Consider the following 17729-nt stretch of genomic DNA (forward strand, 5'->3'; position numbering starts at 1 on the left):
CCCTCGACTCTTATAACTGCCATCTGGTTCCTGTACAAATTGTAAATAGCCTTTCACTCCCTGTATATTACCCCTGCCACCTTCAGAATTTGAGAGAGTATTCCAGTCAACATTATCAAAAGCTTTCTCTAAGTCTACAAATACTAGAAACGTATGTTTGCCTTTCCTTAATCTATTTTCTAAGATAACGTGTTCCAACATCTCTACGGAATCCAAACTGATATTTTCCGAGGGCGGCTTCTACCAGTTTTTCCATTCGTCTGCAAAGAATTCGTGTTAGTATTTCGCAGCCGTGGCTTATTAAACTGATTGTTCGGTAATTTTCACATCTGTGAACACCTGCTTTCTTTGGGATTGGAATTATTATATTCTTCTTGAAGTCTGAGGGTATTTCGCCTGTCCCATACATCTTGCTCACTAGATGGCAGAGTTTCGTTAGGCCTGGCTCTCGCAAGGCTGTCAGTAGTTCTAATGGTATGTTGTATACTCCCAGGGCCTTTTTTCGACTTAGGTCTTTCAGTGCTCTGGCAAACTCTTCACGCAGTATCATATCTCCTATTTCATCTTCATTCTCTTCCATTTCTATAATATTGTCCTCAAGAACACCCCCTTGTATAGACCCTCTATATACTCCTTCCACCTTTCTACTTCTTTGCTTAGAACTGGGTTTCCATTTGAGCTCTTGATATTCATAGAAGTGGATCTCTTTTCTCCAAAGGTCTCTTTAATTTTCCTGTACGCAGAATCTATCTTACCCCTAGTGAGATAAGCCTCTACATTCTTACATTTGTCCTCTAGCCATCCCTGCTTAGCCATTTTGCACTTACTATCGACCTCATTTTTGAGACGTTTGTATTCCTTTTTACCTGCTTCATTTACCGCATTTTTATATTTTCTCCTTTCATCAATTAAATTCAATATCTCTTCTGTTACCCAAGGATTTCTATCAGCCCTCGTCTTTTTACCTACTTAATCCTCTGCTGCCTTCACTATTTCGTCTCTCAACGCTACCTATTCTTCTTCTACTGTATTTCTTTTCTCCATTCTTGTCAATCGTTCCCTATTGCTCTCCCTGAAGCTCTCTACAACCTCTGGTTCATTCATTTTATCGGCCGGCCGGAGTGGCCGTGCGGTTCAAGGCGCTACAGTCTGGAACCGAGCGACCTCTACGGTCGCAGGTTCGAATCCTGCCTCGGGCATGGATGTGTCTGATGTCCTTAGGTTAGTTAGGTTTAATTAGTTCTAAGCTCTAGGCGACTGATGACCTGAGAAGTTAAGTCGCATAGTGCTCAGAGCCATTTTCATTCATTTTATCCAAGTCCCATCTCCTTAAATTCCATCCTTTTTGCGGTTTCTTCAGTTTTAGTCTAAAGTTCATAACCAATAATTTGTGGTCAGAGTCCACATCTGCCCCTGGAAATGTCTTACAGTTTGAAACCTTCTAGTATCTCTAGGCTTCTTTCATGTATACAACCTTCTTTCATGATTCTTGAACCAAGTGTTAGCTATGATTAAGTTATGCTCTGTGCATAATTCTACCAGGCGGCTTCCTCTTTCATTTCTTCCCCCCAGTCCATATTTACCTTCTACGTTTCCTTCTCTCCCTTTTCCTGCTATCGAATTCCAGTCAACCATGACTATTAAATTTTCGTCTCCCTTCACTATCTGAATAATTTCCTTTATCTCGTCATACCTATCATCAATGTTTTCGTCGTCTGCGGAGCTAGTTGGCATTCAATCTTGTACAACTGTGGTAGGCGTGGGCTTCGTATCTATCTTGGTCACAATAATGCGCTCACTATGCTGTTTGTAGTAGCTTACCCGCATTCCTGTTTTCCTATTCATTATTAAACCTACTTCTGCATTACCCCTATTTGATTTTGTATTTATAGCCCTGTATTCACCTGACCATAAGTCTTGTTCCTCGTGCCACCCAACTTCACTAATTCCCACTATATCTAACTTTAACCTATCCATTTTCCTTTTTAAATTTTCTAATCTAACTGCACGTTTAAGGGATCTGACGTACCACGCTCCGCTCCGTAGAACGCCAGTTTTCTTTCTCCTGATAACAACGTCCTCATGAGTAATCCCCGCCCGGAGATCCGAATGGGGGACTATTTTACCACTGGATTATTTTAACCACACAGTGAAGCTGCATGCCCTCGGGAAAAATTACGGCTGTAGTTTCCCCTTGCTTACAGCCGTTCGCAGTACCAGCACAGAAAGGCCGTTCTGGTTAATGTTACAAGGCCAGATCAGTCAATCATCCAGACTGTTGCCCCTGCAACTACTGAAAAGGCTGCTGCCCCTCTTCAGGAACCACACGTTTGTCTGGCCTCTCAACAGATACCCCTCCGTTGTGGTTGCACCTACGGTACGGCTATCTGTATCGCTGAGGCATGCAGGCCTCCACACCAACGGCAAGGTCCATGGTTCATGGAGGAGAGGGGGGGGGGGGGCGGGATGTCATTACGAGCATTTTATTCTGTACCCTCAAATGTTTACCTTTGCCACTCCTTGGCGAAAAGCCATCAATAATATTCTGCACTTCAAGCTTGGTTTGGCCAGTAGGTTTCTATGGGTAACTACCTCACCATTATCAGACTGTTTTATATAATGTGGGCGGGTATATTGTTCATGACTGATTCATGTTTACTTTCGTGTTCAATAAATTAATGGAACACATTGTTGAAATTTCCTGTCTACTAATACAAATGAAATATTACTTACCTGTGTTCCGGCGTAAGGACAAGTGCCGGCACGATGATGGAGGCCTCAAGAGCAGAGAAGGCTGTGAGACGATGTTAGCGAATAGCTCGCTGCCTAGGCCCACACGACGACAGGAACGGCCTCTACCCGAAGAGAACATGAGCGCCGCGCTACTGCCAACCTCGGCCAGACAGTGGAAGACGGACAGCGGTAGAGCCGGACTAGAAGAGAGCACTACAATAGCTGTCACTTGTGGTCCACATCCATTACTTGCATGGACACTGTATACAGCGAAACACATTGATTATTTGCATGTCGCCAATTGCTTGCGACACGACACTGCAAATGGAAGTTAAGTATTGTCAATCTACTGTGTTGTAATAAATACCATTAATGTGATTTGCTTGTGTGATGTCTAGTTATCCGAGAAAAGCTTCCTAGGCACACTATAAGAGACGAGTGGGCACGACACGACAACCTGGAAAACCATGCAACAAAGGTCTGTTTTAAGAAATGATGAAATACCTGTAACACAAAGGAGCCTGCATCACCATAAGTAGCATTATTCAATTTTGGCTCGCAAATGGTCTACGTTTACTTGCTCTACTGTGTCATCCTCAAGACATATGGAAACTTGAAATTTAATAAACAAAACTGTGTATTCAAAAAACCAGATGTTATGACAGCAGAAGCAGAAATTGGTACTATCAGTATTGTACAATATCGTACGTGTTTTCACCTTGCGATACGAGATACTGCAAGCAGCGAGACGATATTTGGTGGCGAAGTTTTCTTAAGATATCTTTACTGATTTCAGACGTATCTGCTTGTAGCTCGGTAACAGTACGGCTAAAAATATTGCCTTCAGCGATACTGGAACCGCGAACCAACACAGCCTTCGTTTGACAGACGACGACATTACCCCAGTACAAACAAACAGATACAGAAATTCCGTCAAACTTCTTGCCCCAGCTGTGGATAGGACAGTTAAATCACAACGTAACTGACGAGAATAGTTGCAGTAACCGCGTGGAATGACTTTCCTAGATTCAAAATCATAAACTGGTTATCTCATATTTACCTTGAGTGAAAAATCACAAAGATTATTCAATTATTATGACACATAAGGTGAAGTGAATTTAGCAGGGTAACTCTGTGCCATTCAGGCAATAACTCGTTGGTCACAGAAATGCCAAACTTATTCTGAACTGTGTGCAACATTCAGTTAAACTAACAGCAGTAAGAAATGCAGCCGATATGTGCCTTGAGTGGGCTCAGAAGTGATTATAGCTTACGTCACATAGACGCAGCTGCTGGGGATTGGTGTACCAAAGGTGTATATTACTTTCATTACCATTTCTGTAACTATGTTCAGAGACAGTAATTACATACACTCCTGGAAACGGAAAACAGAACACATTGACACCGGTGTGTCAGACCCACCATACTTGCTCCGGACACTGCGAGAGGGCTGTACAAGCAATGATCACACGCACGGCACAGCGGACACACCAGGAACCGCGGTGTTGGCCGTCGAATGGCGCTAGCTGCGCAGCATTTGTGCACCGCCGCCGTCAGTGTCAGCCAGTTTGCCGTGGCATACGGAGCTCCATCGCAGTCTTTAACACTGGTAGCATGCCGCGACAGTGTGGACGTGAACCGTATGTGCAGTTGACGGACTTTGAGCGAGGGCGTATAATGGGCATGCGGGAGGCCGGGTGGACGTACCGCCGAATTGCTCAACACGTGGGGCGTGAGGTCTCCACAGTACATCGATGTAGTCGCCAGTGGTCGGCGGAAGGTGCACGTGCCCGTCGACCTGGGACCGGACCGCAGCGACGCACGGATGCACGCCAAGACCGTAGGATCCTACGCAGTGCCGTAGGGGACCGCACCGCCACTTCCCAGCAAATTAGGGACACTGTTGCTCCTGGGGTATCGGCGAGGACCATCTGCAACCGTCTCCATGAAGCTGGGCTACGGTCCCGCACACCGTTAGGCCGTCTTCCGCTCACGCCCCAACATCGTGCAGCCCGCCTCCAGTGGTGTCGCGACAGGCGTGAATGGAGGGACGAATGGAGACGTGTCGTCTTTAGCGATGAGAGTCACTTCTGCCTTGGTGCCAATGATGGTCGTATGCGTGTTTGGCGCCGTGCAGGTGAGCGCCACAATCAGGACTGCATACGACAGAGGCACACAGGGCCAACACCCGGCATCATGGTGTGGGGAGCGATCTCCTACACTGGCGGTACACCAATGGTGATCGTCGAGGGGACACTGAATAGTGCACAGTACATCCAAACCGTCATCGAACCCATCGTTCTACCATTCCTAGACCGGCAAGGGAACTTGCTGTTCCAACAGTACAATGCACGTCCGCATGTATCCCGTGCCACCCAACGTGCTCTAGAAGGTGTAAGTCAACTACCCTGGCCAGCAAGATCTCCGGATCTGTCCCCCATTGAGCATGTTTGGGATGAAGCGTCGTCTCCATGGGAGAATAGCAGCCTGCATTGCTGCGAAAGGTGGATATACACTGTACTAGTGCCGACATTGTGCATGCTCTGTTGCCTGTGTCTATGTGCCTGTGGTTCTGTCAGTGTGATCATGTGATGTATCTGACCCCAGGAATGTGTCAATAAAGTTTGCCGTTCCTGGGACAATGAATTCACGGTGTTCTTATTTCAATTTCCAGGAGTGTATAACACTTAGATGCGACGGCGTCAAATCAAATACAATAAACCAACAACAGTAAGAGTTATTTCTTTTTTTCTGTCTTATGTGCAGTGGATGCTCAAAAAACTCATTCATCAGACCGGATTCACATTTTTCGTGCGTTCCAACGGTTATACTGTGTTATGAGAAAGCAGCACGCCTTTTGATCATTATACATTCTGAAAACATTTTTCTTAAAAACGCTGACATTGACAGTATTCCCAAAACAGAGGAGCACAGACTAAAAGATAAGAACACAGCATTGACTGAAAAACGTGACCATCCACAGAGAGACTTCGTAAGCTACGAATAACAGAAAGTTCCAGATAAACCAATCGACTGTGCATGGAAACCGCACACCATCTCCGAAAAATCGGTCTCCCCAATGAGTGGAGAAAAATAAATCAGCTTACGTAAAGGGGACAAGCAGTAGTCACCAGAACGTGGAAGAAGGAACACAGAACACTGACGCTAACGTCTAGACTTAGGCATCCCTTATCAAAACCGTTATTCAGTCTATAAGTACTGAAAGAACGAATTGTAAATATTACACCATTATCACTTCTGATGGTTTGTCAATAAAAGCGAAAAGCGTCTATGTTGAAGCGCTTTGCAGTTTTCAGTACGTTTAAGATGGAGAGAACATGTAGTAACAGCTAGTTCGCCAGATGAACGTGGTGCTGAAATTCTGCGCAGTGTCTGCGGCCAGTGTTATTAATTTAGTCTCTGACGTTTCCAAGTGAATAACGCCTCTAGGCTACCACTATATTCAGATGAATACCATCGAGTTTTAATGTGATGCCATAGATGGACAGACTGTTGCTTAATTTGCCGAGGCTAACTGGTGATTCATTACGCCGAACGACCTTTACGTCGGATTATTAATTTCTGTTTGTGAAAGAATTGCACAATAGTGTGTTAATCGCATCAAGATCTCTGCCCCCCACAAGCAACACAGACCTGTTACATGCCAATTAACCACACCAAAAGTTATATCTTTGCATCTTTATGCCAAAAACTTAATTTCCTTCACAGTCGACTGTCACATCATTGTGGGGCAAGAACCAAGTGTTACTGTCTACCACTCCATTGTCAGCGCACACTCCCTCACACCTATTCCCCCTTCGCTTAACACCCTCATCCAACACATCCACTTCGTAACATATGACAATGAACGCAGATTTATATCTAGAGCGGGAATCCATAATGATGGTACAGAATTTCAGGGGTAACGGAGAAAAATAACTGCATCAGTCTGAAGTAACGGAGCCTGATCCTGAAACGACCGAGTCGAAAGTACCGGGTGATCAAAAAGTCAGTATAAATTTGAAAGCATAATGAACCACGGAATAATGTAGATAGAGAGGTAAAAATTGACACACATGCTTGGGATGACATAGGGTTTTATTAGAACAAAAAAAAAACAAAGTTCACAAAATTTCCGACAGATGGCGCTGGACAGCAAAACGTCAGTGACTGCGCATGACAATCGTGTATAAAAGGAGCTGTAATGAGAGAGAGAAGCAGTTGCCCCAGCAGTCGCAGCATGTTGACGTTACCTGAAAAGGGGCCTTTAGTGAATCTATATTATCAGAATGGGGAATGTGCTAGTTCAGCGTTACGATCCTATCGCCATAGGAAGGGGATTCGAACGGGTAAAGGTCCGTTGACAAATGCAGCTGTGGCGAGAATGATTTCGAAGTTCGAAGCCATGGGTTGTTTGGACGATGGACCGCGTAGTGGCCGACCGAGCACAAGGCGTATTGCTGCTGAGACAGTTGAGGAAGAAATGGAGACTGTAGCGGGTTCGTCTATGCACGGGGAAGTCAGCGTTCGTGCAGTCGCACGTCGCACCGGCACTCCACACACTACTGTTTGGTTGGCACTGAGGCGTTCCCTCCGATGCTATCCGTACAAAATCCATCGGCATCATGAACTGTTACCTGGCGATTTAGTAAAGCGGAGGGCATTTGCGGTGTGGGCGTTTCAAAAGATGGCGCAAGATGACGATTCATTGAGTAACGTGTTGTGGACCGACGAAGCTCATTTCACGCTCCGAGGGTCTGTCAACGCCCACAACAGCAGAATTTTGGCTACCGAAAATCCTAGAACTGTCGTGGAAACTCCATTGCACGAGGAGAAAGTCACGGTATGGGTTGGATTTACCACATCTACCGTTATCGGGCCTTTTTCCTTCGAGAAAATGCGTCATTCTGGTTTTGTAACTGCTCCCGTGACGGGTGACAGGTAAGCCGATACGTTACAGAATCGCATCATCCCCAGTCTGGCTGATAAACACCTGCTGAAACGTACAATGTTCATGCAGGATGGCGCTCCAGCCCGTATTGCTAGACGCGTGAAAGACCGCTTGCGCGCGTCGTTTGGTGATGATCGTGTGCTCAGCCGCCACTTTCGTCATGCTTGGCCTCCCAGGTCCCCAGACCCCAGTACGTGCGATTATTGGTTTTGGGGTTACCTGAAGTCGCAAGTGTATCGTGATCGACCGACATCTCTAGCGATGGTGAAAGACAACATCCGACACCAATGCCTCACCATAACTCCGGACATGCTTTACAGTGCTGTTCACAACATTATTCCTCGACTATAGCTATTGCTGAGGAATGATGGTGGGCATATTGAGCATTTTCTGTAAAGAACATCATCTTTGCGTCGTCTTACTTCGTTATGTTAATTATTGCTATTCTGATCAGATGAAGCGCCATCTGTCGGACATTTTTCAAACTTTTGAATTTTTTTGGTTCTAATAAAACGCCATGTCATTCCAACCATGTGTGTCAATTTGTACCTCTCTATATACATTATTCCGTGATTTATTCAGTTTTCAAATTTATACTGACTTTTTGATCACCCGGTATAAGTGAAAATCGTTGCCTTTCTCTGACTGTAGCACTTTCTGGTACAAGCTCTTTGTTTTCCATACATAGATAGGGGGTAGTACGGACCAAAACAGAAAAAAACGACAAAAATTGGTTTTTAAACTCCGCACATTAAGAGCTACGAGCACATGTTCATCTTTAATACGGTGAAACGCATGTCTTCCACTGAACAAGTGCTCATATTGAAAGGGTACAGTATTGCCCGACATTGAAAATAGGTACAACATATTTCATTATTTTTGTCAGAACAACACATTTTTTGTAAAATAACTCAATTTCAATTAATACAGCGAAGCCGGATACCAGTGTGGGAAAGAATGGCAATTTACTTATTTAATTGATCACATGTGCACTCCCACAAAATAAATCCCTACATCCAGTTTGGTGAGATCTGTGAAACGAATGAATGTATGGTCGTCTGCTAACCACACATAGTGAATGTGAATATATGATCACCTTTGAGACGATCCTTTGGCCACCTTCGGTGGGACCAAAGAGATGAAATTTACCTGAGCTTTGAGCGCCTGAAATGTGGCTGACCAATACGGTAGCAAGGTGCTCCCCCACTTCGACAGAGGTGCAAGACAACCTGAAGAACGGCCATGTTTCAGCACTCTGCCGCTGGATCTTGTGCTGTTAAGACCTGTCTTAGTTGTGCTCCGTAAAGGCAAAAGAGTGGAGACATGGTATGCATGTGGAATATTTAAGAGTACTTCGAAATACTAATTTCTCTATTTCAGGAACTTTTGTGGGGAGAATTAAATGTCAGGCAGGTAATATTAATGGGCTCATAGTAATCTTTGAAAGTGACCAACGGTCACAGTGAAACCAAGTGTAGCAATAAGTTGAAATACTTCCGTGTGCTTAAGTTAAGCTGAATCACTAGCGTGTGTACTATAGGTTGAAATATTTAAGAAATGGCGTGTGCAGGACTTGAAATTAGAGACGAGTACTTCCACGTGGTGAGTACTGTGTGAGTCTCAATCTGAGTATGAGACAAAGGATAAAGAGAAGTACTCGTCCATGGTATCAGTTGAGGACTCACGTGTGTGATAAATATGCTCTTAATATTACTTTGCATGTTATGTTTCCGTGTGACGCTTGATTCAAACTATAATACTCTGAGAGGGAAGCAAGGTAAGTCAGCCGTCTATCCAGCAACGCCACTTGGTTTGCATTGCACAGGAAGACGTGCATATATCTCCAGAGTTCATGGTAGGAAAGAAGAATTACGAAGTGGGGCAGTGTCGTGTGAAACTGGGATAAGTACTAATTGAAGTGGGAAAGCTGAAAGTGATAGTGTTGTGACTATTTATTGTGTTGTATTCCATGTAGTAGTGTGTTGTATGTCATGTAATTTGGGTATGTGTGGTTTGCATGGGTGAGTAACAAGGTAGTTTCAGAGGTAGTGGGTTATGCTTGTTCCTTCTGTACCGCTCGGTCTGGAGGAAAGTTTCGTGATGATGATCGTGAGAGTCGAAGTGTGAGATATAATAAAAGATCCACCATCCTATCGAGAAAGTGCATTGTAGCGTTAAATAATTACGAGACCATAGGATAGAGAATCACCAATGCAAAGCCATGCCCACTGGGCGGAATTTCTCATGTGTTATTGTTGTAGGTTATAGAATTTGTGTGTTTAGGTTATAGAATTTATCAGAATAAATAAGATAGTGAAAAGAAAAAGATTGGTTGCCTTTTCCTTCAAATTGTATGTTGTCATGATATCCAGAATTTATAATGTGTGCGCCACTCATATTCAGTACGATGGCCAGGTGTTGATAAAAGCCGTTAAATAAAAAAGAAGAAAATGTGGTATTGCCAGTGCGTAGTGAACAGTCAGAGTTCTGTAAATTACTGATAGTCAGATGTGCGTTTCCGTTGCGTATTATTCATATAGGAGGATAATTTGTAACTTAATTGTGAGTACGAGAGTTCATGTTACTCGATAAATAAGAATGAATCCACTCGCTTGGCAGACCACTCATCTTGCAGGCCTGACTGCTTTATGCCACAGTATGAGCAAGGCATGTTGGTGCCTCTCATAATTTCGACCCTGCCAGGATTTTTCTTCCAGGATTTTGCTGTTAGGGTTTGCTGTTAAGATTTTTTTATTTTTATGGAATATATTGTGATAGCGCTAAGAAGTAAAATTTTATTTTGTTTGCAATTTCTTTCTGGATTGGTGAGGATCTTTTATTTTTTTATGTAATTAATTGCTATATCGCCCAAGGCTGGAAGATCGTTGTATAATTTTTTTTGCGTAATGTGCGTAGTAACTAGGTCGCAGTCGAAAAGTATGGTCACCACGGAGAATAGTGATTCTGGCGTGAATGTAGCAGTGCAGTAGGAAGTAGGTGTCGATCTTGGGTTAATGAGCGAGAACGGCAAACACACGGAAGGGGCTGAATTGTTCAGCGGACCACGGCTAGGTGATCCTTTAAGCGGCGGGCTTTGTCCACAATCGGGGGCTTTTCCCGACGACGCGGGCGAGCCGGGAGTAGGTCAGGTATGCAGTGAAAGTGCAGCTACCCTTAGCGAAGCTACGGTTTCTCAGGCGAACGAGGTGAGCGCACCGAAATTAGCAAATGACAATGTGCTACTGCAGGTTTTACAGAGGATGGATAAGGATAATAAGGAGAGAGATAGGGAGAATAAGGAAACATTGGAAGCGATGGATAGAGATAATAAGGAAAGATTGGAAGCGATGGATAGAGATAATAAGGAAAGATTGGAAGCGATGGATAGGGAGACTAAGGAAAGATTGGAAGCAAATAAGGAAAGATTGGAGGCAAATAAGGAAAGATTGGAGGCAATGGATAAGGGAAATAAAGAGGCAATAAGGAAGCTACACACAGTTATCGATGAGCGTCTGTCCGCAGTTAATAATTGGTTAGATGAGGGGGAGAAGAAGCTGGATGTGTTGAAGCAAGTATGTGATGCCGTGAAAGAAAAAGCCAATAATTTGGAGGTACGAATAAGTGCAATAGAGAGTGATATTACAGACCGTAGGGACGTGTTGCCGGATGAGCGAATCAAAGAGATAGTAGAGGACTTACTTGCAGATAAACAAGGGCAATAGACAGCGTGGAAGCTCAAGTCACCCGGCAGGAAGTGGCGCTAAATGAACACAGGGATGAAGTTGCGGAGGTAGTGGTCAGAATGAATACGATTAGCGCAGATGTAGAAAAGATCAGTATAAGGGGCGAAACGGGCTCTGACATTACGCAGCGAGGAGGAGATACAATCACTATTACAGTTTAAAGAGGCACAATTAGAAACAAATAGGAAGCATAGGGAAGAACTAGCACAGTTGCAATTAGCGTGTAGAAGCGAAGGTGAAACACCACCAGGTAGACTGCAGAGGGAGAGTGAGATAAATTCAAAAAACGAAAATAGGCAGAAAGAGGAAGACGAACTCAGAGAGTTAGAAGAACGGTTGTGTCGGATAAAACAGGTGGCAAACCCAACTCGGTATAGTCCAAGGTCGGAAAACATAAATGCGGAAGAAGAATGTAGGAGGCACTTCGTGTCGGTACAAACGTACACTTGTTTTCCGGATCCTGGTAATTACCAACATCCATGCCTGTGGCTGTCTCAATTTCAAGATTCATTACCTTCATCGTGGGGACCGCTCCTCAAAATGAAGTTTTTGTGTAACCATTTGAGGGACGAGGCTAGGACGAAAATGCAGGAAGTTATTAAAGACTATAGTAGCTACAAGATATTTTGTGACAAGTTTTTAAATGAATTCTGGTCGAAAAGTAAGCAGGACCAGGTTAAGCAAAGCATATTGATGATGCCAAATTGTAACGAAGGTGGTATAAGAGATCCAGTGTCGTGCTATCAGGAAATGCTGAGACAAAATAGGTATCTGGATGTGCCATACGAAACTGGGGAGCTCATTAGGATATGTGTAACGAAGTTGTCAGTGAGATTGCGCAGAGATATAGTGATAGCAGGCAGAGGCTTAGACGATTCCGCGTCATTTCAGCACTTTTTACAGGAACTGGGTAATGAGAGCAATATTGTGAACGACTCATAGGTCAGACAGAGCCGAGGACAGGAACGGCAGAAACTATCAGAATGACAGGAGAGCATGGAATCAGAGGAATGACGGAAATGGAAGGTGGCGAGGAAATAGGGGGCAGAATTCATGGGGATATCGACCGGCAAACCGGAAAAATAGAAGATGGGACAGAGATGGAAGAAGAAGGGAAAATGAAAATGATGGGCGAAGAGAGGATAGGCAGTCATTGGTTCACGACAGGACAATCACTATGACAGAGGGACAAGAAGGTGACTACATGATAGGCGGGTACAAACCAGGACTACTAATTATGTAAATATTAGGTATATCGATTGCGGAAAACTAAGGGAGAATCTGTTAGAGGAGGTAGGAGATGTGGGGAGTGAAGTCCACCCAATAATTAGCGTAGAAATAAATAATATAATCGTACCTTGTGTCATCGACACAGGCAGTGTAATGAGTGTTTTGAGGGAAGATGTGCTTAAGTATTGTAGTCTTACAAAACCATGGCCAACGTTGCCATTGCAAAGGACAACAGTGAGAGGGGCAGTTACAGGAAAGGGAATTAAGGTGAAGTTACAAGCGCAGGTAGACTTTGTGTGCCAGGCGAAGAGGTTTAGTACAGTGTTCATGATTGTGTCATCTCTAACTGTGGAAGGAATATTAGGCGTTAATTTTTTGAACCAATATAAAGCAGTCGTTAACATGAGAAATGGTTCCATGGAGTTGAAACGAGATTCGGAGGAAATTACATTAAGATTCGACGATTGCTTATATGCTAACGATAATGCACACTTAGCATTATGTCTGGCGATAAAGTCCGGTAGACAGACACAGAATACGGGGTTCGAACAAGAGAAGAAGGAAATTCATAAATGTTTGGAGGAGGAGATCAGGGAGAAAATCTGGCATTTACGAGGGACCACGGTCTACGGGGAATTGCAGAAAATTTTATACGAGAATAGAAAGGTATTTAAACATGCTGCGGGTACAATAAGAAATTTTGTGTGTAGATTCAAGGTCAAGCCTCATAAACAGTTTAGGGCCCAAGTGTACCCGATACCTGTTGTGTACAAAGAAAGAGTGGAAGCTGAGATCGAAAGCATGCTACAACAAGGGATTATCGAACCAGCATCCAGTCCGTACAACAGCCCTTTAGTTTGTGTTGAAAAAAAGGATGGGTCAATTAGATTTAGTTTTGGACGCAAGAAGGATTAATAAGATAATAGAGCCAGTGACAGATCGGCCGCTGACACTTGACGAATTGCTACAAAAGTTCCACGGGATCAGAGTTCTCAGCTCAGTTGATTTGAGAATGAGTTTCTGGCAGATGGAGTGAGATAGGGGGTGTAGAAAATACACTGCTTTCTTGTGCTACGGGAAATCGTATCAATTCCGGAAACTACCATTTGGGTTAAATGTATCATCCGCGGCATTTATCAGAGCGCTAAATACTGTCATCCCTAATGAAATAAAAGATAAGGTAACACAGTACGTGGATGATGTCCTGATAGCCGAAAGAAACTGGGAAGACCACAATAGAACGTTAAGCATATTGCTCGGTGCACTGGAGAGACATGGGGTAACCGTGAATTTCGGAAAGTCAGAATTTGGATGAAAAGAAATCGAGTTTCTAGGTCACATTGTGACACCAGAGGGAATAAGACCAAATCCAGACAAACTCGAAGCAATCAGAGATTTTCCGGTGCCAAGAACAAAACGTCAGCTACGGGGTTATTTAGGATTAATCAATTTTTACAGGAGGTTCATTAAGATTGGGGGTGCAGCGACACCCAGACTATATCAGCTGACTGGAAAGAAAACGGTATGGAATTGGGACCCTGTCGCGCAGGAAGAATATGAGGCGTTAAAGAAGGCACTGCTATCGGCACCTCTTCTCGGGCATCCAGACCTAGGGAAAGAGTTTTGTATGGTTACGGACAGTTCCCGTAGTGGACTTGGGGTAACATTGTTCCAAGAGCAAGAGCAAGGAGGAGAAGTAGTACAACAACCTATTGCATTTGCGAGCCGAGTGCTTAGCAAAGCTGAGAGAAATTGCACGGTAACTGAGCTTGAAGCTTTGGCAATGGTGTGGGGTTTTAGTAAGTTTAGATACTATTTGTATGGGAGGCATACTAAAATCTGTACTGACCACAAGTCACTACAGTTTCTGATGTCGGCCAAACTTAACCATAGACGACTCGCTAGGTGGGCACTCTATTTACAGGAGTTTCAGTTTTCGGTCATGTATTTTCCTGGGCCACAGAATATGATGGCAGATGCGTTGTCAAGGAACCCAGTAGGTTATGGTCAATGATTTGATGAGGAGGTAAACGAGAACAGATATGATATATTGTTTATGCAGGGCGTGCCGTTCGAGAAATACATAGGGGCGGTACTCACAAATATCGCGAAAGAGCAGGATAAAGACGCGTCATTGAGAATGGTGAAGGACAGAGTTAGAGCGAACTTAGATGCCAATATAGCGCGCTTTTATACAATTCAGAACGGGGTCCTTTTCTACCGTAGAAATCCGAACACACAGGACTGGGTGTCGTGTATACCAAATGAAATAGTCAACAAGTTGATCTGGTACACGCACCTAAGTTACGGGCATTACGGGGCAAGGAAATGCTGTAAGAGGTTAAGGGAATCAGTTTATTTCACTAGTATGGAGAGGAGGATCAAGAACGTGCTGGGTAGTTGCAAATTGTGCCAGAAGGCAAAATCGTTAACTATCTCATGCAAAGCACCACTTTTTCCGATAGTGCCAGGTAGATTGAGGGAATTCGGAGCAACAGATTTGTTTGGCCCGCTACCTAAGTCAGTGCAAGGATACAGATATGTTTTAGTAGCAGTGGAATTGGTGTCAAAGTATGTGACTTTTACCGCATTGAAACGTGCGACGGGAAGGACAGTAGCAGCAGCAATCGTTAAAAACTTTTTGCGAGAAGTAGGAACTGTAGAAAAGTTCGTAGCTGACAATGGACCACAATATAGATCCAGACAATGGCTAACCACACTGAAGAGAAGAAGGATAAAACCGGTGTTCATATCCCGATACCATGCTGCAAGTAACCCCAGTGAAAGAGTGATAAAAGACCTGGGAAAGCTGTGTAAGATCTATTGCCATAGGCAACATAGAAGTTGGAGTATTTTTCTCAAAGATTTTCAGGACATCCTCAATGAGCTACCACATGGAGCAACTGGTTTATCACCAATTACGGTACTAAAGAATGAACCACCACCAGAGCGAGTCAGGGAGCTGGTAGATTTTCCGCGATCAGGAAAGCAGAGGCACACAGAAATTGTCAAGGTTGCGATAGAGCGTAATAAGAAAGCAGCTAAGGATAGGCAGGAGAAGCAGAAAGGAAAGATCCGTAAGATCGAATTGGCAGTAGGAGACAAGGTTCTAATTAAAACTCATCGATTATCAAAGAAGCACAGATTCTTAACCAGCAAATTCTTTACGGTGTATAGTGGACCATTCAGAGTGAGGCGAATTGTCCATGAAAATGCTGTACTGATTGAGACGATCAAGGGAAAACAATCTCGTGGGCTTCATCACATTTCTAACATCAAATTATGGAAACGTTAAGGATAGATCGAAAGTAGGCAATTTATGGTAGATAGTCAGTGTATTTATTTGTAGTGTGTAACGTTGTGCAGGGTCAAATCGAACACAACAATTTTCAGGTGGGATGTCAGGAAGTATGACGGAATAGACTGGTCGAATAAGTCATGAACAGGAGTCGACAGAGTGGTGTATGTACGTATTTTTTGTCATATGAATAAGGATCAAGCAGAAACGATGTGATGATTAATGAGTGGATAAAGATGGTAGATAGAGAAGCGACGTGATAAATAGTAGTGGATAAAGGTGATATTTAAGGAGAGAAGCGACGTGAAGCAGTGTGATTAATAAAGAGAGATTCGACGTGATGAAACGGTGGTAAATAAAGGTGAGTAGAACTAATAATGTGGAGATGTCTTAGATGTATGCTACAGAGAGGCCTGTGTATGCTGCAATCGAGATTGATGCGAATGGCGAAGGAAGACGAGGAAATGACGGAGTAATCGACGGACGGAGAGCCGAAATACGAATGAAGAGATGAGGACAACTGCACAACGGGAAGGGACATAAAGGGAGTGTGAGATCCAGATGGTGAACGTTGTGGAATACTGACGTAAGATGTAATATAAGTGTAAATCTAATTCTTACCATAGCATTTGCAATATGAAAAAAAATAACATTTTTTGTTGTTGTTGAAGCCTGGTACTAGTATAACTAATCAAAACGGTACCAAGAATGTGTACAGTTATTTTGCAGGATGAATAATTTGTGTATTTTTTGTTCTTAGATGAAATGTCGCAATTCTGATATATAGCAGGATGAATAATCGGTAAAGTGAGTGCAGATGTAAGCCGATGGAGAGAGGTGCCAGAGTGAAAGGGCGAATTCGGAGACTGGAAGGCTATCTCCGAAACAGCTTCATGTGTTATGTGGTTGAGTATAAGGGAGCAAAGGTATGGTATGTTGTTGTGACTGTGGTGGTGTTAAGGTTAGCTGACTTCTAGACCTATTCTGTTAGTGTATTGATGGATTGAATGAGAAGGAAAATGTGATGTCTGGTGAGTGAGAGTCGTAGAGTAGTGTGATCAATGCGCCCACTCCTGTAAAGGGGATGCTACCGATCCATAACTAAAACATTATTCAGCTTTATTGTTTGATTTGGAGGAACCTCGATCGCAGGCTAGGATCTGACATCATGTGGATGGTTCATACCTGTCCTAGAAATGTTGTTATATATAATAAAGGTAAAATATATAAAGAGATACGAATTTCAGTCTGTCACAAGCACAAAGGTGCATTGTATGTTGTAGATTTAGAGTCATCAGTTTCTAAAATGTTTATTGTGTTAGTATGTTAAAGTAATTTACTATTTAATAACATGTGGTAGGTAATTGTGAGCTGTGTAGATTATTTCATATTTTTTTGTTAGAACACTTTCAAGGGATATTAATTTCAGTCTGTCACAAGCACAAAGGTTCACTGTATATTGCAGTTTTAGAATCAACAGTTTCTAATATTTTCACTGTGATAGGATGTTAGAGTAGTCTACTATTTGATATTGTAATTATGAGCTATATAGTTTGTTTCTTATTCCTTTTGTTTTTTTTAAACTTTCATATTTTGTATGAGGGACGACAGGTACAATCAATAGCACAAGTGTGCGCCGTATATAGAAAATGGATAAATGTTGATGTTGTATGTGTAGAAAACTAGGGTGTATGATTTTACGTTTTTTGGAACCAAGATTCTTTTATTACCAATGTATCTAATAGATCATACATGTAATCAATGAGCATTTAAA

Source organism: Schistocerca nitens, chromosome 8 (assembly GCF_023898315.1).
Source record: "Schistocerca nitens isolate TAMUIC-IGC-003100 chromosome 8, iqSchNite1.1, whole genome shotgun sequence".
NCBI classification, from domain to species: domain Eukaryota; kingdom Metazoa; phylum Arthropoda; class Insecta; order Orthoptera; family Acrididae; genus Schistocerca; species Schistocerca nitens.